This window comes from Lycorma delicatula, chromosome 1, assembly GCF_047948215.1.
Source record: "Lycorma delicatula isolate Av1 chromosome 1, ASM4794821v1, whole genome shotgun sequence".
Classification (NCBI taxonomy): Eukaryota; Metazoa; Arthropoda; class Insecta; order Hemiptera; family Fulgoridae; genus Lycorma; species Lycorma delicatula.
In genome coordinates, this window is record NC_134455.1 from 267,209,956 (window position 1) to 267,237,854 (window position 27,899).

A 27,899-nucleotide genomic window follows, 5' to 3' on the forward strand; every position below is an offset into this window, starting at 1 on the left:
GTGTATCATATATGACGACCTCATAAAGAGGTTCCGTCTTAGAAATGATATTACTGCTGATGTGGATAATGGAAATGAAGAAAGAATAGTTGCATTTTTACACGCCAGTGGACTTCTTAGAAGTCTATAAAAGTGAAAAATTTTAAAGCTGTGTTAAATAATCTCTAAGGGGTAGTTTCATTTAAATATGGAAGTCTCGAAGCGTGGCACAAGTAGAGATGGGAGGTAGCCCTCTTGCCTAGGCCACCCTGGCTCGTCTGCATTCAAGAACAGTGAGTCGGGGTGTGTCCGATGATGGCATGGGGGACCCTCAAGGGTGGATTGAGGGCGCGAGGCTATGGATATGCGCGGTGCATGCCTGTTTATAAGAAGGAGTCAACTGCCACGGCACCCTGGCGCTACTGATATACTGCTCAACGGCGGTTCTGGTCGCCCTGAGGGTGCTTAAACAAACTATAAACGAGACTTGTAGAAGAAAGAAAGAAATGGTATTGATAAGTTGAATTTTTAATTTCATGGTCTTTTGAGAACCTTATCTGAAATGTTAATATTGGGGCCCTTTACACCCCGTAAGTGTTGTGTTTTGTACTTGTCTTTTGTGTCTTAATGTTTTGTGTAGTTTGTGCTTTTAAATACAATGTAAGGGCCATTTACACCCTTACATATGACGATCCTGATGGTGATACTAACTTCTTTCTAAGTAAAGTAGGCCGGTTAAATGTAAGAACATGGGATGCTGAAGGTAGGACTTCGCCATTCCTTCTCATGTTCAACCTCCAACATTCTAATACTCCTTGCGGCGCTAATTCTTCTACAATTTCCTGCTCCGTACAGTAAAGAAGATCCCGACAGACCACAACACCCCTTGAGGTGTTGAGCGTGCCGTGGGTATCAACACGTACAGTTAGTTCTCCAATTTTTTTAAGACCTAGGATCTTCTGTGATGACTGTATATCATTTACAGTCTCTACATGAAGTCCTGTGAAAGTTTTCCTAATTTCCTTAACAGGGCTTCCAGCACATTTTGTTATTTCTCGAGCGATGAGGAATGGACTCACCTTCGAGAAATTACCGTCTTCTTTTGTAACAACTAAGTATTTTGGTTTGGGAATGCTGCTCTTGAAAAAAGCTTTCTGCAAGCTCATTCTAGCCTCAATCTCAATCCTAGTTTCCGCACTCTTTCGGCGTTTCGCCTCAGGTGAAACAGCCGGTTCTAGACGAGCGTGTTTACGTGAACCCTCTGCCACGTTTAGTTGTTCAGTTCCCATGAACAATTAATCCCTTCTGTAGTAAGGCTAGCCGCCGATGTACACCCCCACTCCAGGGCTACCAACCCTGGAGGTCCGCTCCGGTACTCCGGTGGAACCGGCATATGTCCTGGCAGAGAGCGGATGCGCAGTCTCTGCACTGACTCCAGGCCCTTACGCACCGAAGCTTTCAGGTCTCCCATGCTCCGAACATGGGCACCTTAACTACATGCTTGCCATCGCGGGGGGCATGTGGACGACGAAAGGTCTCCGTTACACCTGCAAATAACTTTGACCGTGGCCGCCACAACGCCAGCTCTAAAGGCGGTATTAATCCATTTCCATAATCGTTAAGAATTTCGTATCTGCAGGTGGCCGCAAACTCCAGTCCTGTAATTCGGCCTATAGATGAAAATCGGCCGAAAAAAGCATATCCGAGAAACAACACTCGGAACCCCGTTAGCCAGCTATATGTAATGTACTTGAGTACAGCTGTTACCGCCCTGGACGTGGAACGTAGATGTTGTGTTCCGAACGTGGGGAATATCTACCTGAGGGCACTATTATTATTATTATTATTATTTGTTTTATTACTATTGTTTACTATTAGTATTATTATTCTCATTAGTATTATTATTTATTTGTTTGTTTTACTTATGGTTTTAAACCAATAAATTGTAATTATATAAACATTTTCAGTTGTCAATCTCTCAATATCCTGATCGAGCCGTGAACACGCGAAAGTATACTTCCAGCACGATGGCGCGCCTCCCCACTTCTCGTGTGCCGTTTCCGCTCAATCAAATCATTTTCCTGCGAAAGGGATTGGTCCAGGAGTTCCATCTTCCTGGCCACCAAGATCGCCAGATCTAACACCTTTAGATTTTTTCGTCTAGAGATGGGTGAGAAATGTTGTATACAAAACAAAAATAGATTCTCGTGAGGAATTATTCGTATATTAGATGCGGCTGTGCTACTTTAGAAGAGCTCTGAAGAAAAAAAAAAAGCAACAAAAGCAGTACAGAAGCGTGCCAAGAAATGAGTTGAAAATGGCGGGCTCATTCTTTAACTGATATTTATTATAAACTGGAAACATTTATTATAAACAATTATGAACTGGCTCATTTATTATAAACTGGTATGTATAATGCACTTTGGTTTTGTGTACTGTTTCTAATAAAATTCGAATTTTTCCAAATTTTCTTTGTTTCATTTAATTTATCTTAAACACTTATTCAGAATTAAATTTTCTACAAGGTTTTTTTGTGTTTATTACTCATTTAACAACGTTATTTTACGTCAATCATTAAAACAGAATGTTTACCCAAATTTATTGGTTTCTACCCAAATTCTTTAAAAACTTCAGCAGATACGAATCTGGGATCTATTATATTTTCAAGTCAAAAAGCATATAACATCAACAATTCTCCCCAGAAATATGTTTATGTGAACATTTCCCGTTATTTATACACGAGTAGAGTAGGTAATGTAAGTCCCGGAATAACTCCGTAATACAGTATGTATATACATAAATATATATACGAGTATATATATGTATATATATATATATATATATATATACATATATCTGAAAAGAGTGAACTACGACAGATTGATCAAAAGGATCTTCAACCACCTTACACAGATAAAAGCAACGACCAACTGGGTTAAAGAAATGCAAAAGAACCTGTACGAAATGAAGTGTACAGAAGACATCGTACAAGACAGAGATAAATTAAGTAAAATAATCGGAATTTGAAGAACTTCAAAGTCAAAGTTCACAAACTAAGGACAGCCAAGAAGTGGACTGACGAAACAGAAGAGGGATCATAACGAAAAGATGAAAATGGTCTGGGAAGCAAAGAGAAGAACAAATTGAACATTAAGCACATACACGTATACATACACAAACTCACGATCATATATATATATATATATATTATATACACTTTTGTTTGTTTGTTTGTGTGTGTGTGTGTGTGTGTGTGTGTTTTAAATATTAGTAAGAACACATCTCACTTTTTCGATCATAATAATTTTATTTTTTTGCGATGGTTAGGTTTAGCATTTTATGTTCAGAAAAGAAATACAAAAAGAATATTTATCAGAAAAAGTAAACGTAGGATGTAAAAATTCACTCTATGTTTAAACGTAAAAAAAAACTTTTTTAAAGTAAAGAAGATTTTTACCTATTTTAAAAGAGAATTATTATTAAAATGACCCTTTTTTAATTTATATTATCATTATATATTAGCTATAATTAACATTTTCACTTCTTATCAATGCAGATTCAGAAGAAATCCATTAGTTAAAAAAATATATATCGTTTAAATATTAATATGTTGGGCTGAGATAAGAATTATCTAATAAAAGTAGACTAAGTTGTAGTAAAGTATTGTAGAAAATCATCTCAATGGACAAATTTTAAAAAAATTAAAATTATTTTCAGTGCAAGGGTACTGCAATAGTGACAAATTTATCCTTTATCAATTTTACATTTGATGAGGTTCATGTTAGGCAAGTTGCTGTTATTTTCTTAATTCAGTGATTTTTTTTTTCTTAGAAAAAGAATGAACGTTGATGAATTTCAAGTGCAATTTCTGATTCTAAATAAATTATGAAAGTTTATTTGTTATTTAAATCATCTATTAATATTAAAGCCACAAAATTACAATGAGCGTCAATTTAAAATAATAATTTCATTAATATTTATTCTACATCATCTTTATAATTCGAAATCGATTTAACACCTATACTAACGACTATAAATCCCTAATTATATTAAGCGTAGTTAACATATATATGCTAGATAATATTTAACTAGCGTAATTAAGTTTGAGCACTTCATATTTGTAGATAAAGCGGGGACCCAGCCTATTTACTTAGTTGTAAGATTTTACCACATTATTGATATTGATTCTAAATTATTAGTTTGCCAACGATCTCATGTTCAGATACGGTTTCGCATAAAACAGAATGCATTATGGTTTTAATTTTTATTCTATTTCTCACTCATGCAGGCGAATAACTTTTAATGCAAATTAATTGCAGTTATCATGAAATATGGGCTTCAATTTTCTAATATTAGAAAAAAATTAAAAATTTTAATATATTTCTAAATAACATATCTCTTACATCCTTGCATTCGAAAATATTTGGAATTTAAAAAATTTTCCAAATATATTTTTAGAAAAAAAGGTGTACCTTACACCAATAAAAACAACCTGCCTATAGTGTGTTAGTATTTAAAAAAAAACAGGTCTCTTGTAGTTTTTGAAAAACTGCTCAGTCTTTTTGTGGAGAAAAAACCTAAATTAATTGTAAATTAAAGCCTAAAATATATTCCATTACATCCCTTTGCAATAGCATCTTTTGCAATTAAGTCTTGCATATCTTTTCTTCATTTTATTATAAATTATTATAACTAATCTCTAAAGCAGATAAATTTTTTAGATATTTATCCACATTTTCTGAGATGTTTCAAGATATATATTATGAAAGAAATACAAGAAAGTTACAAAACTGTAGAAATTTTCATAAGACAAATATCAAGATGATATGATCGTACATTCAACCATTTCTCGTTCTCTTAAATATTTTACTCAGAGAACCTGGTAAACAAATAAAAAATTAAAAGGTGGAATTTTTTCAAATTACATTCTCATATTCTTTAAGAAATGAATTAACACTGACGTCGATTACATCAGCAGATAAAGAATGTACAATTTACAAATATGCCTAATTAAAAAAAAAAACAATTAAAATTACTTAATAAAATAAAATTTTATTTTAATACAAAATGTTAATTACCAGAAGATTAAAATTAATAAAATTAGTTATTGTTATTACAGAAAACTGTACTTAAAGAAAATTAACGTTTATCTCTAGTGTCGAGTACACTTACTGAGAACGTTAAAAAACGAAAATGAATCGCTTCGATAAAACCAGAACAAATTATATCCGTATAAATTACTTAATTTGTATTTTGCTTAATTCGGACGCTTAATAATCTGAAATAAATGATCTTGGTTTCCAGCAGAAGTTGTTTGCTCTTAATTATTGACCATTTCAATTTTTGTATTTTTATGAAACAATTTAAATGAAACTAGTGTTGTTATTATTTAATTTTACCTTGGGCTTTAATGCCTTCTGACCAAAAAACTACATAAAAATCCCAAACGCCTTTCAGTACTCCCAAATCTTAATAAAATTTTAAGGTAATATCAATTCACATTACGTGGAAGAAATTTGAATAAAAACATACATAATATTCTAAACAAATTCAGGTATTTTCTTGGAAAATTGTACCAAAAATAAAATACGGATTATTTTCTTGAACGTGTAGGGTAATGAATGAAGATTTTTTCTCCTTTGTGCTCTTGGTTCTTTGTTATACTAGTATTTCTTTATATAACAATTTCTCTAGTCAGTAGTCATAAATAGTTGTTAACCGGGCAAACTCAAAACCCTAGCCCGTTTAACGTCCTAATTCGTGGATCACGTGCGAGTAACCCCCGAGTCATGATCTTTGGAAGATAACTGACCACAGTCTTTGACTTAAAGGGCGGCCGTTACACTCAAAAAGCTTGGAGATAACCCTGGAAGACGTGTACTGTCTTGAGTTCCAGGACGTACAAAAAGCTTGTTTTAACAAACATAAGTCGAGCTCTGTTCTAATTGCGTTTTCTCGTGCCAACACAGGCGCTAAAATGCTTACTCTTGCACCTTTTTAAGATCATAGCTCCAATAATGCGCATTGGTAGTCTCGCGGTGGTCTGGTCAATAATTTGTGATCTCAGGGTATGTCTAAGACCTTGTTGTTTATTAGCCGAACAGGTTTTACCTCGAACAATAAGTCGCCAGGTGCCAATTGATCGCGGTGTTAAAATAAAAGCTTAGCGGGCAGGACTATTTTCAATAGAACCTTCAGTGGTAGATATCGCTCATTGTTTGTATGCCGAATTATTTGCGCTTAGGTTGCCCACTTAAGCCCTTAAGGTTGCCAGCGATAGATTGAAATGGTGAATAAAATTCTAGTCGGCCTAACGCAACTTTAAAACTACATAATCACATATTTAAATAACTGGACGTGGGTGTTTGTGGTTTTAGCATAATAAATTTTAGACAATTAGTATTACGTTACTTTTTTTTAATTTTGCCTTATTAAGCAAGTTAACACCTTTATGTAATAAACAAAATAATGTAGGTGTATGAAACATCTACATGCTAAGAAAGAAAAACACGTATGTTAATAAGGTTTTTAGTAAAATTTCATTAGATTATTTAATGTTGAATGATACGTGAAAGATTTAAACTTTTTCTTTTAGAAATAAAAGAAAATAACAGTTGTTTCATGGTAGCTGTAATACACCAGCTGATTTATAACGGTAATAATTTAACAACTGATTACTGTCGTAACTAATCCCACTTCCCTTAATTACTACGAATATATTACGGCCAACATATCAGTAGTAATGTAGCTATTCAAACCCACGTTTAATAAGGTTTGTACATAAAATTTGCATTACAACATTTTTTAATTCTTTTTTATTGAATCAAAAATGTACACCTGACGTCAGAATTAATTTTTATCCTATTTTACAAATTAATCGGGCCACTACGAGCTCATATATGATCTGAATAATCATGTATGAACTCATATATAATTATTTAGATCAAAGCTAGAATAAATCAAGAGATTTCAAAACATTGTTCTGAGGTACAGATCTGCGAAGTATTTAGAGAAATTCTAATACAAAGGAATTCGTATTGAAATAGAATACAGCCTTCCTCCGTTTAAAAAGCTCGAACAGAAGTAGTTTTTTTTATATATCTTTAAAGTTTCCCAAATAATAATTATTTGAATGTATATTTATTTAAATTTAATAATTATTTAAATGTTTATATGTAATTAAAAACAAAAATTTTACCAATATGCATAACCTTTATTGAAGAAAGGTTTAACTGAGTTTAATAAGTGATTTATCAAGACAGGAGCTGTGGAAGAAGGAATGTGCTTTTCTTTATGAAGGTAAAAATTGCGAAAGGGGGAGGGGTTTGTAGAAAGTTTTGGTTAATACTTTAGTTATTTTTATTTTTACAAAGAAAATACTAAGTTTCATACATAACAAAAAAAATTACAAAAATTGCACGATCAAATGTGTGTTAGCCACCGGGCTAGACAAGTGGTTAAATCGTCGTCGCAAATCAATTGTTTGAAAGGTAATTTTCGAAGTCGAAGGTTCTGAGGTTTAAATCCTGGTAAAAGTTATTTACTTTATTATATGGATTTAAATACCGGACAGTGGGTATGAGGTTATTTTTGTGGTTGGGGTTCAATTAAGCACACATCTTAGGAACGGTCGGCCTGAGTCTGTACAACACTACACTTCATTTACATGCCTTCATACATACCATCCTAATGTTATTGGACAGTGGGTGGTTGCTTATTGTTTACTAGTTGAACAGATGGCAATTTACACATTAGGAGGGAAAAAATATCTACTCATAATTTATATCACTCATTTTGACCTTTTAACGCTAATTTCATTCTATAGAAGGAAATTTTCTATCAGATTATACTTTGATATCTACCAGACTGTGATCTATTTCATTTTCATTGGAAAAAATGTCTGTTGGATTACTACTAATGTAATCAAATTTGATTAAAAGATACCTATCAGGCTACACATTTTGTAAATTTTTTACATTACATGATAAAGATGATTTGGATTTTCTTGTAAAGTAATTTCAGAGTTTTTGCCTCTTCAAAGTGAAATTATTTTCGAGAAAAAACTTGAAACAATTTTATTTTAGATAGTATTTAGTAGATTTCCAGCTTTTTAATTGTAACATGCTTCGAAACACTAACAGGTAGGTGTGTTAGTAAATTATTGGTAATGAAAACACAGTCATTCATTTGTGTAGTGCAGTGACGCAGCGAGGGACCATTTTAAGTGGTCCACTGCTAGCTACTAGACATCAGCGTACATTATTCTCAGGTTTACGATTTTCCTTCTCTTTTTTCAAATCATCTCTTTCCGCTATTTGTTTTCTGAATTCAGTTCCATCAGTAAATTCTATGATGGTTGGTGGTCCATCTGAAAAACCACCAATTTTAGTCTAGTAAAAAGGCCTCGGTCAGCTTCGTCTGACGAGGATATTGTTAGTACGGAAGACGAAGGTAATGTCAAGTGTAAGAATGTTCGCTTTGTGGTTATTCGAAATAATCAGGAAGGTGGCTCCCTTCAAAAGGTCTCACCTTTCCTGTTTAACAAATGTGTCACCAGTTGTATTGGTTCTCCCAAGAACATTAGGAAATTACGTGATGGAACAACTCTGGTGGAAACATTTAATGATGGGCAGAGTCGCTCCCTGTTACGTCTCACCAATATGGGCGGCATAAATGTAAGTACGACATGCCACAAGACCCTAAATACCAGCAGAAGAGTATTTTTTTGCCGCGATCTTCTGAAAATGGACTTAAGTGAAATTGCTGATGAACTTCGTGCTCAAGGTATTATAGCAGTGAAACGTATAATGAAACAGTGTAACGGAGCAGAAAAACCGACACCGTCTCTTATACTGACATTCGGTCTTCCTGTTCCACCAGAGAACATTGAAGTGGGTTACCTCTCGGTTTGGGTACGACCATTCATACCCAACCCACGGCGATGTTTCAGATGCCAAGGGTATGGTCACACTACAACATCTTGCTTTAGAACGGAGATCTCTGCTCGATGTGCTAACGAAGGTCACAACGACACTAACTGCGAAGAATTTGAAAAATGTGCGAACTGCAGTGGTCCACATACGGCCCGCTCCCGAGATTGCCCAACCTTTAAAGAAGAAAAGGCAATTCTGAAAATCTGTACTGAACAGAAGCTATCTTTCCCGGCTGCACGCAGGGAATATAGAAAGATAACTAACTCACGAAACCTGGTTAAACCAGATGTATCTTTCCTGTTCCCAAAGTCCTACCGGTACCGGCAGAGACTATCACAGCAGGAAGTAAGCCACCTAATAAGCTCCCCGTAAAGGGAACCCATATAACCACACACTCTGGGATGTCAATTGCGGTATCCCATTCTAATAAGTCTCCTCTACCATCACCCCATATACCGAAGGATATGGTTGAAGAACCTCCCGACCCAAGGGCATCGGAGTTCTCTAAAATAAAGAATACGAAATAGAAAAATCGATTCACATACAACTAAATTTTATATAATTTCCTAAGTATATTCATTTTATTTTTTTATTATTTGTTTATATTTTTTTACCCTTATGAACATTATTCAGTGGAATGTTAGAGGTCTTCGATCCCGCATTGAAGATATTGGAGTACTGGCACACGTACATGATCCAATAATCATGTGTTTCCAAGAATCTCATCTTCTACAACATGATTCAATAGCCCTCAGAGGATACTTCTGTGAGAGATACGACTGTATAGTAGAAGGTAGAGAGAGAGTGGTGGAGTGGCTATTTTCATGAAGAATTAGGTTTCGGCTACAAGGATTCAGCTGACCACTCTCGTTCCTGCTATTGCAGTAAAGATCTCTATCCCCTTCAAGTTGCATATCTGCAATCTGTATCTCTCACCGAACACTGAGTTCAGTGCTCTGGATATCTCAAATCTCCTCGCACAAATACCATCTCCATCGTTAATAGTAGGAGACTTCAATGCCCACCATGTTTCCTGGGGCTCAACCTTCTGCTCTACTTGAGGAAATATAATACACAGTGTGAGACAAGACCTTTGTTTGCTGAATAATGGATCTCACACATTCATGTCTTTATCATCTGGTACTATGTCTAACATCGATCTCTCCGTATGCTCACCGAATTTACTCGCTCATCTTAACTACTCTGTTTGTGATGACTTTCACGGCAGTGATCACAAACTAATTATTGATGTCGGTGTGGACCACGAGGTTAAGAGAAGTCCACGGAGGTGGATTGTTGAAGGGCGGATTGGGATGGATATCATAAAGCCTTCCAATCACAATATGATGATGGTGCGAACATCCTTGAGCAATGTTCCTCATTTACGTCCATGATACTTGAAACTGCCAGCAGATATATCCCACAAACATCGGGTAATCCTAAACGTCCTTCCGTTCTATGGTGGAATGATGATTGCAAATGTGCTATTAAGAATCGACAGCGAGCACTACGCAAATTTAATAATAGACCTACAACTGAACATCTAAATTTGTACCGCAGGGCTAAAGCGGTATGCCGTCGGGTCTTCTTGAACGCTAAGAGGAATTCATGGACGAAATATGTGAACACCATCTCACGTACTACTCCCACGTCTACTGTGTGGAAAAAAATTCATACAATTTTCGGATCACCGAGACAATCTGTTTTCGGTCTCATTGATGAAGGAGAACTTTCATCATCTTCGGCTGTAGCAAATACTTTAGCAAAATCTTTCCGCTCGGTGTCTCTCACCTCATCATATAATAACGATTTTCAAAGGTACAAAGTACAGATAGAAATATTGTCGTTAAACATTAGTGATTCGGTTGGTGAATTGAACATTCCATTCGTATTTAAGGAATTGTTAAACGCATTTAAGAACCCACGTGATAATTCCCCTGGACCAGACAACGTTCGCCTTGGTATGCTTTCACACCTACCTAACTCAGCACTACATCTTTTGAATATTTACAATGGTTTATTCTCCGAAAAAGTCTTTCCGCCCGGCTGGTCAGAAGCATTTATTATACCAGTACTAAACCCTGTTAAAGACAAAATCGACCCCTCAAGCTACTGCCCTATTTCCTTAACAAGCGTGTTGTGTAAAATAATGGAGAAAATGGTAAACCACAGGCTTACATGGTACTTGAAGAAACATGGTTTTCTATCTTCGGAACAGTGTGGTTTCCGACAAGGACGATCTTCCATTGACCATTTAGTGTCAATGGAAACAGCCATACAAAACGCCTTCCTGAACCGCCAGCACCTCGTTGCTATATTCTTCGATATAAAAAAGGCGTACGACACGGCCTGGCAACGTGGTATTCTTAACACCCTCAAGGGATGGGGAATCAAGGGCAAAATGGTTGCTTTTATCCGGGGATTCTTAAATCACCGAACGTTTCGTGTTCGTGTAGACGATTCACTTTTGGACAGTGTCGTCTCAGAGAATGGAGTACCTCAAGGTAGTGTATTAAGTGCCACCTTATTTTCTGTGGCCATAAACAGTATTACCAATTTTGTACAGGCTCCTGTCTCATGTTCTCTATTTGTTGACGATTTTGTTATTTACATTGCGAGCCGTTCAACACTTACAGCAGAGCGACTACTACAAAACACTATATTTCGCTTGAGGCTTGGTCCAGGAATACTAGTTTCACATTTTCATCCGACAAAACGAAATATATAGTCTTTTTTCGGCTACGACACCCTTCTATTCATCAAGTTTTTCTGAACAAAGAGCTTATTTCTGTCTTTCCTTACATCAAGTTTCTAGGTTTGATTTTTGATAGCTGTCTTACTTGGGTCAAACAATAATGGAATTAAAAACAAAGTGTTCCAAACTTCTAGATATGATGCGGGTCCTTAGTAACACCAATTGGGGAGCCGATCAGTCATGTATGTTACGTTTTTACTATTCCCTTGTACGTTCCCGTTTAGATTATGGTTGTGTCGCCTACTCTTCAGCTAGTCAAACCGTGCTTAAAATGCTGGATGGTGTACATCATGCTTTTCTTCGGCTTGCCACAGGTACGTTTAGATCAAGCCCTGTCGCAAGCTTACTTGTAGACGGGGGTGAGCCATCACTTTGGGACAGACGAGACCAGCTTTTGTTATCTTATTTTGCCCGTCTCAAAGGACAGCCAAATCACCCGGCTTTTGACTCAGTTCTTAGAAATCCTAATTTAAGAAAGTATGAAGACCGTCCACGCTGTACTGCACCTGTATGTGTCCGTATCCGTCTTCTGCTGCAGTATATAAATGTTGACACTCCGTCGTTCTTTCCATCATATCCGTGCTCATATCCTTCGTAGAGAATAAACCTTGTAAATTTTACTTTTGACCTTACGACATACGATAAACAATCAACACTACCTACTGTTTTCCGGCAAATGTTTCAGTGTGTTCTCACCAAGACGAAACCAGACGCGGTGATATACATGGATGGATCGAAACAAGACGATACCGTTGGTTGTCCTTTTGTTGTCAATGAAAGAATTTATATGTTTGGCCTACCCAGTATTACGAGTGTGTTCACCGCTGAACTACTCGCTATAAATAAGGCTCTAAATATAATTAACCCTAAACATAGAAACATTCTTATTTGCAGTGACTCGTGTAGTGCTCTCCAGGCGTTAGAAAACTTTTATTCCAAACATCCTGTCGACATTGAAATTTACAATGCAATCGCTGAGTTGAATAATCGCAACACAGAAGTAAGTTTTTGCTGGGTCCCTAGTCACGTAGGGATTCCAGGTAATGAACAAGCAGATTATGCTGCCGAAGAAGCCTGTACTCAACCTCCTTTTACCGCCCGAGTTACTACCTCTGATTTTATTAATCGTGTAAAACAATCACTGAGAGCAAGGTGGCAAAGTGACTGGACGACTACCGTCGATAATAAACTCCGACGGATTAAAGATTCTGTGTTGCCATGGAACTACTCTTCCAGAAAAACTCGACGTGAAGAAGTAGTCCTCTGCCGATTGCGGATAGGACATACGAGGATCACACACGAGTACCTAATGTCAGGAGGACACTCACCCATATGCACACGATGCAACTGTCACATGACTGTGCACCACATTCTCATAGACTGCATATAGTATAGTGGCGTTGCGTCGTAAATTTAATCTACCCAGAAACATTCGTGGTATCTTGTACAATGATAATGAAATTTTGAACCGGATATTTCTGTTTTTGCATAGTACTACTAGGTTACTGCAAAAAATTTAAAATTATCATACATTTTTTTATGCTAGAAGAGTTAGTGATAATTTTTTTTTTCCCTTACTTTCAATTCTGATTTTTTGGTAACTTATTTTTAATAAAACCCATACATCCAATTCTTCCTAAAAGAAATTAAACAAAAAAATTCTTTAGAAGTAAAATACTTATTGTCACGCCTTGTTTTGTATATCTCTACACACACACACACACGCACACACACACACACACACACACACACACACACACACACACACACACACACACACACACACACACACACGCACAAGGTGATCAAAAGGTAACTTGGCACATAAAAACAAAATACTTAATCTATTTAGTTCCCCTCAAAGAGTAGGCCAGTTCTGATGTACCACACTTATATAAACGATGATTCCCTTTGGTAGCATTTTTCGAGCCATTTAAAATGATCACCGAAGTTTTATCTCTTCATTGTCTTCAAATCTCTTTCGTAAAACCGGAATTTCAAAGTTATGGAAGAGCCAAAAATCGCAGGAGCGATGACCGACGAGTAAGGAGAATAGTGAAGTTGTTCTATCCGTGTCTAGCTAAGAATCTCTGGGTAAGTTGTGATGCACGGGCTGGAGCCTTGTCGTGTTGAATTTTCCAATCGCCATTTTCCCAAAATTGCGGTTTCTTGCGCCGAACAAAATATCCTGGCCGACGAAGAACAATAATGCACTACTCTTTATTGACAGTTTGCCCTTGAGACTTGTGTGATGATGCATGCCTTGATAATAACAATGAACTGTTCTCATGACCTTCACATTGCTTCGAGATTGCTTGACTTTCTTTTGCCGTGGAGAACCTGAGTTTCTAATGGGTTGACTATGTTTTTTCTCAGGGTTAAAGTCGTAGACCATCTTCGGCTATTTTTTTTCATAAAATTAGGATCAGTATTAGCAAATTCTTCTTGTCATGCATAACATAAAGTCGATTTTTCTTTTATTTATGAGTGAGAAGTTAGGGGAAAATTTTTCTGCTACATGCTGCATCCTGAGATCTTCCGTTAAAATCGATTTCACTGAACTAAATGAAATTTTTGTTTCATCTTCAAGCTCTTGAATGTCTGCCAGAGAGTTCATTACTTTCAAAAGACGTTCCTCCATCTTGGAAAAGGTGATATCACGCTTTAATTTGTGTAACAAATAATTTGAACACCAAAAGCTGTTTGAATCTTCCTTATTGTTTTTACATTCGTTTCACCAAGATTCTGATAAAATTTAATACAGATTCTCTGCTCAACCCGTACAGTGACTTAGAACGGCAACGAAAACACGACAAATACATTACTACTCACACGTTTTACTTTCACAGGTGCTAAGCAGCGACTGGTTGCATCGGCAGCAAAACAGTAAATCATAAGAAATAAATACGTGTCAAGGTCATTCTCCCCGACGGCCACCCTCCTGCGGATACTTTTTGATCACACCTCGAGTATGTCTACCTATATACAGTATCCGAAAAATCTGGAAGCGGCTTAATTATAGAAAACTGGGTGTTACTACCTTAACCAGAATAAATGTGGTTGATTACTGTATCAAAGAAACTACTCTGAGTTGTATTTGAAATTATTGACGGCCATGTTGGTTCTGCCACATTAAATTCAACTTTAATTTTTTAAACGGCATGATTGTCATATTACACATGATTTCAAAATAAATTTGAACGAGAAAACTTTAGTGAAAACCCCACATCCACAAATAACTTCATCCATATTTTATATATTGACCATTAAAGTGTCGAGTTTGGGATAAAACAGCCGTCTTCAACCTCCATTCAAGATAATTATTTTCGGTAGAAAGGGGGATAATTACACATCATATAAAATTGAAATTTCATGCTCAAAACGATTCTGTAAACCGTTTTCTAAAATCTGTTCTCGTTTTCAGATATAAAGATTTACTTTGCACAGCTGGCAGCAACTTCATTGTTGTGAAAACTAAATTTACCATTTCCTTTAATTTTCAGTAGTGAGCAAAAAGTGTAATTTCTGTAAAGTCTGTTTCCTCGTTGAATTTATTAATTAGTTTATCAGGTTTTCTAATTAGCATTTCCGGCGTTTATTATTTCATTAATTAATTATTTAGTTTATATCGTTTTCTAATTTGTATTTCTTTGAATTGTACTTAATTTTTATTAAGTAATGGAATTCAGTAAATATGAAAGGAAAAATCTTTCTGATGGTGCGTGGCTAGGGCGATGGAGTAAGATTGTATGACCGAGTAAGAGATTTATTCAATAAAACTTTTCCTGGTCGTGTTTCGATTGCAAAATTACCAGTGTACAAAACAGTACGAAAATTTGTGGAATGAGGAATTATAAAAAAATCGTTACAAATCTGGGAGACTTAAATGAACTTTACGTGAAGATGTAAAACTAGATGTCATGTTAAGGGTAAAAGAGAATCCTCCCATCTCACACCTCTTAGGGTTATTAATAGACACCGTGATATAAAAAAATCCTCCATCCATGAAGTCTTCACTGAAAACCATATAAAGCCTTAGAAAATTCAGCTGCATCAATAATTATTGGAGAATGATTTTGATCGACGAGCTGATTATGCGTAAATTATAACAGGATAATCGAGAACCCAAACTTCAAAACAAACCTTGCCTTTTAGAGGAGGTTACTTTTATGCTGAATGGAAATGTCAATAGACATAATTACCGTTATTGGAATGATGAAAATCCACACTGGTTACGAGAAGCACACACCCATTATCCTGAAAATATTAATGTTCGGGCTGGCATTGTATCGGCCACCAATTAAGCCATTTGTAGTTGAAAAAATTTGACAGGCGAGTTGTATGCTTCGAAACGCATGGTATGCTTTGAAATCAAATTATTCCACTTATTGAAAATTAATTTGGACAAAATTTTTACAATTAATGATTTTCAGCAAGATGGAGCTCCTGCCCATCTTCAATTATATTTTCCCAGAAGATAAATCGGTAGGAGAGGATAAATTGAATGGCCATCACTATCACCGGATTTAAGTCCATTAGACTACTTCTATGGATATTTAAAAAAAGTTTATAAAACTAATCCGGAGAATCTGTAAGAAGTAATACGCAGAATTCAAATTGAGGCTGCTTGAATCTTAAGGTAATCAATTCAGAATGCTGTATATAATTTTTACACGCGTACAGGAGTTTGTCAACAAGCAGAATGAGGCCACTTTGAACATCTGTTGTGATTTTAGTACACAATCGCTATGATTTTATTGCGTAACTCATATTCTTCATATTTAAAAACAATTTTTTTTTTATAATTACTTAATTAAATATAAAATAAATAAATGCTCTTTATAAATTAAATGAATCAGCTCTTTATAATGTTAGAATTTCGTTATCGAATATTGTAATGACAAATTTCGAATAATTAAGTAACGAGAAGAGATTTTGAAAGACTGTTTACAAAATCCTTTCCAGCATGAATTTGCGATGTTAAATAACGTGTAATTACCCCGTTTTCTACCGAAAATATTTAACATAAATGGAGGTTGGCGACGACCATTTTATCCCAATCTGGACAATTTAATGATCAATATCTAAAACACGGATAAAGTTATGGATGCGGGGTTTTCACTAAAGTTTTTCCTGTAAAAATAAATTTATATTGAAATCATGTGTAAAATGACAATCATTCCATTTAAAAAACAAGGTTAAATTCAATACAGCGGATTCAAGATGGCCGACAATAATTTCAAAATCGGTTCAGAAAAGTTTCTTTCTAAATGTTATTGATACAGAAATCAATTACAATTATTCTTATAACGTAGTCATCCTCAGTTTTCTGTAATTAGACCGTTTCCAGATTTTCCGAACACCCGTGTATATATAATTATACAAAATTGGAATATTTGTTTATTTATTTTCTGTGTACAATTCGCGTTCAATGGTAAATAAATTGTAGTTTACGTTAATCGTTTTATAGGGATGAAACAAGAAAATCACAACTCCACAAATCATATTGAAATATTTAAACCACCAGAGGAAATGTTACGACCAGACGTTGATTTTTTCGGTAACCGATTTAAACTTATTTTTTCCGCAAAATACCTTCTTTAATTAACTTTCTTATATACCCAGGGAAATTAGTAGTTCAAGTATCCTAGCAAGTGAATATATTTTTGTAGATTTTTGGATGAAGAAGTCAAGAAAGTAAAATATCTCTGCTATTTATAAAAATTAAATATAAGAAAATAGTAAATAAATAAGATAACAAGATTACTTAGTGACGAAAAATCTCCATTCGTTTAATATATTATTAATTAATTAATAATGGAATAGCAAATAAAAAAAAGAAATGTTAATGTAATAGAATATTTGTAATTTTATAAACATGAAGAGCTAGAAAGCAGCCTTCGTAACAAGTTAAGCAAACTTTTGTAAAAACACGGTGAGACAGTGGAGGACTTAATATGCTAAGCAAGTCTTACCAGAATTAATAAAGTAGATTTGTGTATATATATATATATATATATATATATATATATGTTCTTATATCATAACCCAGTGTCCCTTAATTTTTGTGTCACAATAAATATAATAAATTTGACGTTACGTAAAATTATTAACGACACGAATTTGTAGACTAAACTGTATATATTTTTTCTTCCGTCTGTAGTGCTTTTATTGAAGAAGAATAATAGATTTCTTGTTTATTCTCCAACATGTCCAGCATGTTAATATTCTATTAACAGAATACCAGTAGATGTTATAATTTTATAAAGTTAAGAGCTTTAGTTTTATCAGTTTTACAGTTAATTCTTGCCTTCTAAATATTTAAAAAAAAAATATTTCTTCTTCCTTTAATGAAACTTGATATTTCATAGTTTAAGTATTCTTTGTCTTTATTAGAATTCTTCTTAGGAAAAAAGTTCACTTATGTCTATTCAATTATTTACATTTTTTACCTTAGGCTTTTATGTAAGGGGAAACCAATTTTTATTTAAGATGAAATCTCGAATAATTTTCCAATTTAGGGTGACAATAGATTGCTTCAGAGAAATATTTAATTTTCAGTTATTCATATATACATTTTTATTTCTTCACATAATCACTAGGCTTTTGTGCCGTGAGAATAAAAAATGGAAATTTTGTAGCGTATCAAGAATTTTATACTTGACCGGGGATCCGTCAAGCGTCAACCGTCAAGGATATATATATATATATATATATATATATAATTTCAACTTTATAATTTATATTCAATTTTTGTATTAATAATAACCGTTATTTTTTTCAAACTTAACAAAATATACTTATACGAGTAAGTCGAGTTGAATACAGTAATTCCAAAATTATTGATTAAGATTGACACTATATTATTTAATATTATTTAATAGATATACAGCATTTGCCTCACTCCAACAGTGAAACCCACTACTCACCACTAAGACACTTTAAGTTCAACAGAGATTAATATAAAATCTGGTTATTGTCGTTACTAATTACTCAACAAAACAATCAGAAACTGCCTGGATAGACTAGTTTCGTAATTTCAGGAAACGAATTTCGCTTCACTGACTATTCTTCATTTTCATTAAGTATAAGTTATGGTTATTAATAACACAACAAATCATTAATTCTGACTGAGGTAAGTTGGCAGAAACCTAGAGACAATCGTTTTTTTATATACGATCTGATGCATAATGTGGCAGCCGAGAGTCGATTCCATAGAAAATAGTAAAGGTCTTCCTGGTTCGTGTAACCCTCTGGTTATTATTATAAACAATTTTAATATCCAAATTGTAATAAAACGTGGTAAATGTATTTTAAATTCCTCTGACTCAATAAAAAGTGATGAAAAAATAACTGAATTGCGTAATATTTTTTGTACAATAAGATCGGAAAATTGAATATTTAACCACATATAATTAGATTCTATTCGATATAATAATAAAAACTGATTTTTTATTTGTTTTTAAATCATTGAAAATGTTACAAACGGGACAAGAATTCTCACTTCTTTGCAAAATTAAAATGTTTTGCCACAATAACCTTCAGTAAGAGTTTTTATAAAATCTGATTGATTTATTTTCCATATAAGATTTCGAAATTTTTCGTAAAAACTGTAATAAGCTTTAAAAAACCTTTTTCGGTTACTGTAATCGTTCAATAATATTTCACTTAGTCTGGATTAATAAATTATGAAATCCATTGACGTTATTACGCCAATGGATTTCATAATTTAATGCATATTTGAACATTGCAAATGTGTGGGAAAATATATTAAATGCATTAATTCAATAGTCATGAACCTTAATTGCAGAGATTAGGCAATTTAGCAAGTTCGTTTTTATTTTAACTACTAATCCCTATTTAAAGGCACTCTATGTTTTTTCTTATTATAAAGAATGTCCAGCCTTTTTAAAAATATCTGTTAATTAAACTGCTAGGCATATACGTATCAAATAAAGCATAATTCGTTAAAGTATAAAAGTTTAAAGTACATTTTAAGTCTGATATTTAAAATATACCCGCAGTTATATATTTTGGAAAGAAATCAGAATGCTTTTCTTTACTTCCCTAACAGGGATTTAATGATTTTTTTTCTTTTTTTTCTAAAACGAAGGTTTCATTTATTCGGATTCTTTCTTTGATGTTTTATTTTTTCTACTGTATTTATATTTTTCTTCTTTTGATGTAGAGCAGAGATTGTCTCATATATTTTTGATTTTTCTTTGTCGCATAGAAAATCGAATGTAATATCTTCCTGAATATGTTTTAGTAAAAAAAGAATAGTTAAGTCAGATATTAACTTAGGTACTCGCATAGTTTATGCGTGAAAGTATTATTTAATTAGAATTATCTTATTTTCAGATTTTAGGAAATTACAATAGACAATATTCCATATTCCAGAGGTATTTAACTGTCGAAAGAGGGATTAATTCTCAGGTAAGAAAGATCGACAAAGGTTACGCTAAATATGCCTAATTTTCTGTATCTTGTCTCACTCTCTAATATCTTGTAGCATAGTCGTTACTTCATCATAATTATTTTTATCAAGATACATGGTGTCTTCCCTTTTGTGTCTCAAGTAAACGTATATATTTAAGCGAGCAAAGTGTTTTTCAGGCATATTCTTGTAATATTTTAAAAAAACTATTTAAAACACTTGTCGCTTAAAACAACTTAAGAAACACTTAAAACTTAAAAAATATCACAAGAAAACACTTTTCTTTAATCCTTACTCAAATTTCAAAAATGATTTAAATTTTGAAAAATGGAAGGCAAATTAAGAGTTAATTTTTTTATCTTTTAAATTTTAACTTCAGCAAGAAAATTAGAAAATTTTGATTAATATAATTTTTTTAATTGCTTTTTTTCGGTATGTTATGCATTTTTTATAATATTTTAAATATTATTCCATTTATTATGAAAATTATTCTTCGTAGTTAGACGTATAGAATCTTTATTGCTTATGACACTTTTTACACAGATTATTGTTTTTTATAAAAATAATTCTTCATAATTGTTATACATTGATACGAGTAACTTAAAGAAAAGATAAACGAAATAAAGAATGTGTAAATAATATAATTGCCCTTGAGATCAGTGACAAACCAACAAGCAGATACAACACCGATTAGCAAGTCAATTTATAAAAGGATTAGTTAATTATTTAACTAAACGGTTTTCTTTGTATTTTTTAAGGTAATTGTTTAAAATTATTTTGCTTAACTACTAATAATGATTAGATTTTTGAAATGATTAAAAACTTACCACCTCAGAAAATGAGAATTTTATCTATCTCCTGACATATAATTTTTGTAATTGAGTTCATTTACTTTTAAACTCAATTGCATTAGTAAAACTGGATATCATTGGTTTTTATTTTTTTTGGCAATTTCTCATAACGTGTTTCTTACAAAAAAAAAAAAAATGCTTGTTAGATGTTAATTGAGTTTACTCTAAGTTTTCTTTTTATTTGTCTTGCAATGAATTGAGATAGTCTGTGTATTACTTTTGGCGATAAAAGAAAAAAGTTAGCTCAAGTGTTGAAGAAAATGAATGTAGATGGCAAAAACACAAACGAATTTTGGATGAAAATGGAAAGTGACATAAATAAAGAAGCGAGAGGTTACCAGGAAGATGACTGAAAAATTGGAAGACAATGAAAATAGAATAACTGAAAACATAGCGAAGAAAATAAAAAAAAAGAATAAGTCACATATGAAATTTCTTATAAAAAATTTAGGAAGAAAAGAACAGAATGAATTATTGTAAAAAAAAAACAGTAGTGTAAAGTAGTGGTTGAGTATATACGATAAATAAATCAGCAGTAAAAATGGCAAAGTGCTATGCAAGGAAGAAGGTTTTTTTTAAAATGTGGAAGGAATTTGTGGAGGAGGTATAAAGATCGATAGTCTTCCTTTAAAGATTTGGTCAAAGTAGAAGAGAATGAAGTAGAAGCAGCAATATAAAATCAGAAGTTATTCGGAAAAATTAAACATTTGATCTGTGGAAAAGCTGTAGGAATAGAGTATCTGCCATAAGAAGCGATTAGATGTCGTAACGAAGAAGGATTACAAGAGATGGTGAAACTATGTAATCTAAAATAGTAAAATGCGGCCAAAAGACTCTCTTTAAATAACCACTTTTCCAGTTTTCAAAATCTTGATGCAGAAAAAAGTGTTAAAATTACAGGGCAATTAGTATTGTTTTACCCTTAGCGAAGATTCTTCTGCAAATAGCGAACAAAAGACAGAATAAAATGCGGACGCAATGATTAGACAAGATGGAAAAAGGGATGCAATAAATTGTAATCTGAAAATTACAATTTATTTGTTTTTATTATTACTATTAAATTATAATATCTAAGGTTTATATTTTTAAAGTAGAATATTGTGAACTATTGTATCAAGGAAGCAATTTATTTTTAAAGAAATCCTATTAGTTTTCATACTGTTTATACGTTATTAAAATAAATTAATTAATTAACATAAATAATTTGGCTGTTGATAAGAGGTATATAGAAAGATATAAAGGAAAAAGAGTATATGATTTATAGGTATGGAAAAAGCATTCGACCCGATAGAAATATTTAGCCAAAGAGTAAATTTGAAAGATAAAAAATTAAAATATCTGAATCAGAATACGGCCATCAAAGTAAGGGTTTAACCTAAGAAGAAGAATAAGACAAGAATTCTGATTATGAGCAACTGTTAATATGTATATTGGATATAATAAAACATAATGTATAAGATAAATTAATCAGTGTAGGAGAAAGGATTATAAACAGTATAATTCTTTTGCACTTAATATGATGTTTAACCCTAAACTTCCTATGAGATGAATTATAGGGTACACAACAAATGGTTTCAGAATTAGGAGACACAAGAATAGTATATGAAATGAAAACAATTCTTAGGAAAACTAAACTAATAAGAAAACAATCAATAAAATAAACAATAAAATAATAAACTATAGGAAACAATAAACCAATGGATGTCGGTACAAAGAAGGGATTGAACAAGTAAAACAGTATTCTAAATAATTTGATAACAAAAGATTTTAAAAGTGAAAATAAAATAAAAATAAGAATAGGGGTGATTAAAAAGAGCGTTTAACAGACAGCAACAGTATTATTATCTAGCAAGATGGAGCTGATCTGAAGAAGCCTCTTGTAGAGTTTATGTTTGCACTGAATTTTTATACATATGAAACAGGATCACTAAGAAATCGAGAAAAAGAATGAAAGGCCATGGCATTTGAAATGAAAACACTGAGGAAATTAAATTTATAAAGTGAAAAATGCAGAAGTGATGAACAGCGATAACAGAAATATATGCTTAATCACAACAATTCTGATTAACTGGAACATATGAGAAGAAGCGGATTAATAAATCAGAGCTAGAAGGTGTAAAAAAGAGAGGCTGGAAAAGCATAAAGATAAAAGACGTCTAAGAAAATGAGAGCTACCAGGTTCTTAAAACTTTACTCGATAACAAAGCAGAAAGAAGACGTACATGGTCTAAAAAACTTGCCCTGAGCATATGCTGATGTATTCCCTACAAAATAATTTGTGGTTATTTATACAGATTTAACGAGCCTTGAATAAAATAAAAATATTTATTTATTTTATTTGGCATTATAAACGAAAAAACACCGGTTATTCAGGAACACTTTTTACCGTACTGAATTATTCTTTTTGTCTGAATTACACTTTTCGTAAACAGTTGTCTTTTGAAAGGGGAAAGGTTTTTGAGTAATTTAACATCTGATTTATCCTTACAGCTCTTGAATCTTTAGAAATATTCTTAAACTTAACTGTTGAAGGGAAATTAAATCTTTTTAATTTTATTATTTTGCATTAAAATTCATTATTTTATATTACGTGTTTGATGAACAAAAAAATTATATTTACGTACTGTACTTTTATGAAAATGTAGTGTTATATAATTCTATAGAAATAACATAACTGCTTTATTATGTAAATTAAAATCTATTAAACATAATTAGAGTACCTTCAATGTATTTTTAAGAAATATTACAAGAGTTCTCGGAAACGACGAACAAAAAAGAAAAAAATTGTTCTGTACGGTAACGATTAAAATAAACGTTAATATTTTTTTCGTTCTCTGTCATTTTCTCACACTCGCACTATCTTTTATACGCACACAAAAAAGACACATTAACAAAATGCATGAACTGTCACACTACATCTTTCTCTCTTCCAACTTCTTTCTCTCAGCTCCTTCAATACTGCTGACACTATTACTTCCTAACAACGTGTCATCTCTACAAAGAATTTATGGTAAACATTAATTAAATTCATATATTAATTAACTTTTTTTATACATTATGCATCTCTAGAGGCAAATAATGAAAAAAACCAATGATCTGACAGTACTTTTTCAGCTTTTTGTCTGAAACAACAATGTTGTTTTGGTTGAAACAATGTTGTTTTGGCAAAGACAACAGAAATTTCGAAATAAATTTTTCCTAAACAAACTTATGTTAATCTGGTAACTACTTAAAATAAGTAAAATTGAATTAATTTTTCCATCAATAGACATCTTCTGAATTATTATTTTTCCATATCCATTTATGCCCTACTGAATTTGAGACAGAATTTTAGTTTCATTATTTGAACATTTTCCGAAAGTAGTTTTTGGGAAATCCGGTTGTAATTTAGATAGCTTGATTTCTAAATGTTTAACGAATGAATGTTTTAGTTATTCGGGCGATTTTAAATCGGTAATGAGGGAAAAAATCTTTCATTCATTTGTAATGAGAAAAATATATATAAAATAGTTCAAATAACTTAGATATCCTATTTTCAAAAATAAAATACTTCAGATGACTAATGGCGCCTTACTCTTCAAAAAAATAATACTGTTGTTTTTCCTGTGATTAAGAAAGCAAAGAAATCAGAATTATTACTCCAGAACTGGTTGTGGTGATCTTTGTCATGACAGCTGTCATACGTTGTGATAACTGTTGGGTACGCAGCAGTCTCAGTAAATCTGCACATTTCTACAAGAATTCAAATAATTCTAGCTGGATCCGATGTTTCAACTCCTGAGTTGTGTGTGTTTTGGTGCATTGAAAAATGACATATTCAAATACCCTCCGAAAAAAACATTTTAGGGTGAAAGGTCAGATAAATCGGCTGGCCCCAAGATGTTACCAACCATGTAACATAATATATTCGATGATGTTATGTTACACGCTCAAAAAACACGTTTTGCAAAACTAAAGAAGCTCGTAGAGTAGCTCTAACTTCTTTCTAAACAAATTATTTCTTACTAAGCTACTAAAAAAACTAAAAAAGTCTTTAACATGTGATCAGCAGTTCTGTTAGCAGTTAACGAATTTCGTTAGCTGTTAAGGCTCTTTCAATGTAGTCTTAAAAACAAGTTATAAAACGTGATATTGTAAGTCATCATATAAAATCCGCCAAAAGATTACTTTAGACAGATCGAATGACCTTATTGAGCTTTAGTTTAACGAGATTTTCTTTTTGGGTGAACTGTTGCTTTTATACAGTTACCCTTTCCTTTTAATGTATAGCCGTAGTTTTAAAATGTTGAGCATAGTCTTGATAGTATTGACTGATGAATTAGGAAAATGCTCTAAATCCTAAACAGTTTTAAAATTTGAGGTGAATGCTTTACAGTGAACTACGGAGCGTCATTACCGCGTCTCGCTCGTGCATCCTGATCTCCAAAGGGGAAAACACCTACCCTGTGACTATCACGGTCACCATACCGCCCACCCCCTTCGTTCCTAGCCCTGATGGGCTTTACCGTAGGTCATCTTTTAGACTCTCCAAATTTGAAAATACAACACAGTCATCAGTCTGACATCTGTCAGGATGTCACCGATGCAAATGCCTAGACAGATATTTCTGTCAGTGTATTTATACAACTTACTGTCGCCTTCGTATGGTTTCTTCCAACCACGACTACCTACCACAACTTAAAACGTCAACTACTAAATTAACCGATTCGCGGAAGCGCGATCCTTCGCCTTTCTCTAACACAAAGGTTTTACACAAAAACTCTTCCTATATCTCACTTCAATTAGACAATGCACTCAGATCGTTACTTATCTCTAAACACAAAAAATACTATTCTCATACCAACAAAACAAGTGTTTATCGCAGCAACGACAATTTTGTCCCATAATTTTTCTCTCTCGTAGAAACCAAATCAATTAATATGGCGTTGAGAATCATCCGATCCGCTGTCTGCTTAGTGTAATTTATCGTTTTTATAAAATTAGATTACCTAAGTAAGTTTATGTTTTTTTCTATAATAAATCCAAAAATAGGGGAAACATAATATTCTTATGAAATTTAAGTAGATAGTTACCGGTGAACTAATTAATACTTTGTATTTAGGTGGTTTCAGAATCATTGGAACTACCTATTTACACAGGAAATTCCAGTCAAAAACCTTTTATCTATCATAATCAATAATAATCCAGTCGGGTAATTTTCTTGAAGAATATTTTAAATAATAATTTTAACGTTACTGGTAAATGAAGAATCTTTGTTATCCGTGGCAACATGTGTGCTAGAAAATGATTTATTTTAAAATAACTAAGTTTCCATTAAAAAATAAACCAAAAGTAAAATTTAGGGATTTAACTTCAAAATTAATTAGTGTATTTATGACAGGTGAGATTATTAGCAACGTATTTGTTCTACGTCATTAATTACTTATTGCCTGACAAATATAACAATTATCACACGTAATATTAATTAAAACAAAGATTTTTTACAAAATTATATTCTAAAATATTTAGATATTACTAAGTTTTTGACAATACAAACGAATTTGACAGTCAGGTTAGTTACATTGCTGGTTAATATAAAAAAATAATAATTAAATTATATAAAATGTACTTTTTTATAAACTACCACTGTAAGTTTATAATTTCTGTAACAATATTAAATGTTACCGAATCGAACTTACTTTGCAGTAATCAAGTTTGTAGTACGTCTAAGAAAGACAGGCAATTATATATATCTTATTACGTGATATTACCTGAGGTATATATCGTATACCTTAGCCAATCTCATCACAAAGCCGTGGGTACGTTATACTAGTTACGCATTTTGTATTATCTGTAACATAATAGCCACAGAAAAGTGAAATACAATTTTGTTTTAATCTGTGGTTATTTTATGACCGGCTGGACTGTTGATCATAGAGGCGGATCTACAAATGTGTCGCCTGTAGGCTTAAATCGGCGCCGATGTTATAGTGCGGCCGGCACTGCCTCCGCCATCTGCCGCCGTGTAACCCATTACCGAGTAGAGAGATATGAAGTTCGGCAAAGTTGAGATACCGGTTTTAGTGGCCGCGGAAAAAAATTCCGCCTTCGAAAATTTTCCACCGTAGGCTATAGCCTAGCTAGCCTATTTATAAATCCGCCACTAACTTTCAGTAAAAACAATTTTTATTTCAAATTGCCTTGTTACCCTACTTTATTTCCCATATTAAGATTCAGAGGTTTACTAAGAAAATTTCTATAAGATACTTAATTAAACTATTGTGATTATTATCACCTCCTCTATGAATCATGAGACCTTGCCGTTGGTGAGGGGGCTTGAGTGCTCAGGGATACAGAGTAGCTGGACCGAAGGTGCAACCATATCGGAGAGGTATCTGTTGAGAGCCAGACTAAGGAATGATTCCTGAAAGAGGGCAGCAGCTCTTTCAGTAGTTGTTAGGGGCGTGAGTCAGGACGACTTAAACGGCCGTATCAACATCACTCAGTCCTCTGAGTACTGCGCAGCTGAAAGCATTGGAAAACTACAGCTGCTTTTTTTCCAAGAAAATGTGGCTCTCTGCATTTTCACATAGCAATAATGGAGGCGCCTTCCTTGGTAAAATATTCCGGAGGTAAAATAGTCCCCCGTTCGGATCTCTGGGTGGGGACTACTAAGGAAGGGGTCACCAAAAAATTAAAAAATAACATTCTACGAGTCGGAGCGTGGAATGTTAGAAGCTTAAAAAAGGTTGGTAGGCTAGAAAATTTAAAAAAGGAAATGGGTAGGACAAATGTGGATATAGTAGGAATTAGTGAGGTTCGGTGGGAAGAAGAAGGCGACTTTTGGTCAGGTGATTTTAGAGTAATTAACTCAGCGTCAAATAATGGGCAGGCAGGAGTAGGTTTCGTGATGAACAAGAAGATAGGAAGGAGAGTGGAGTATTTCAAAACGCATAGCGATAGAA

The 27,899-nt window shown here is 33.2% G+C and overlaps 1 long non-coding RNA gene across 1 annotated transcript in view; it reads right to left on the reverse strand.

The window, feature by feature from the left end:
- Positions 1-27,899, reverse strand: part of LOC142318308 (uncharacterized) — a 162,900-nt gene that overhangs the window by 106,425 nt on the left and 28,576 nt on the right. The gene's annotated exons all lie outside the window — the stretch shown is intronic.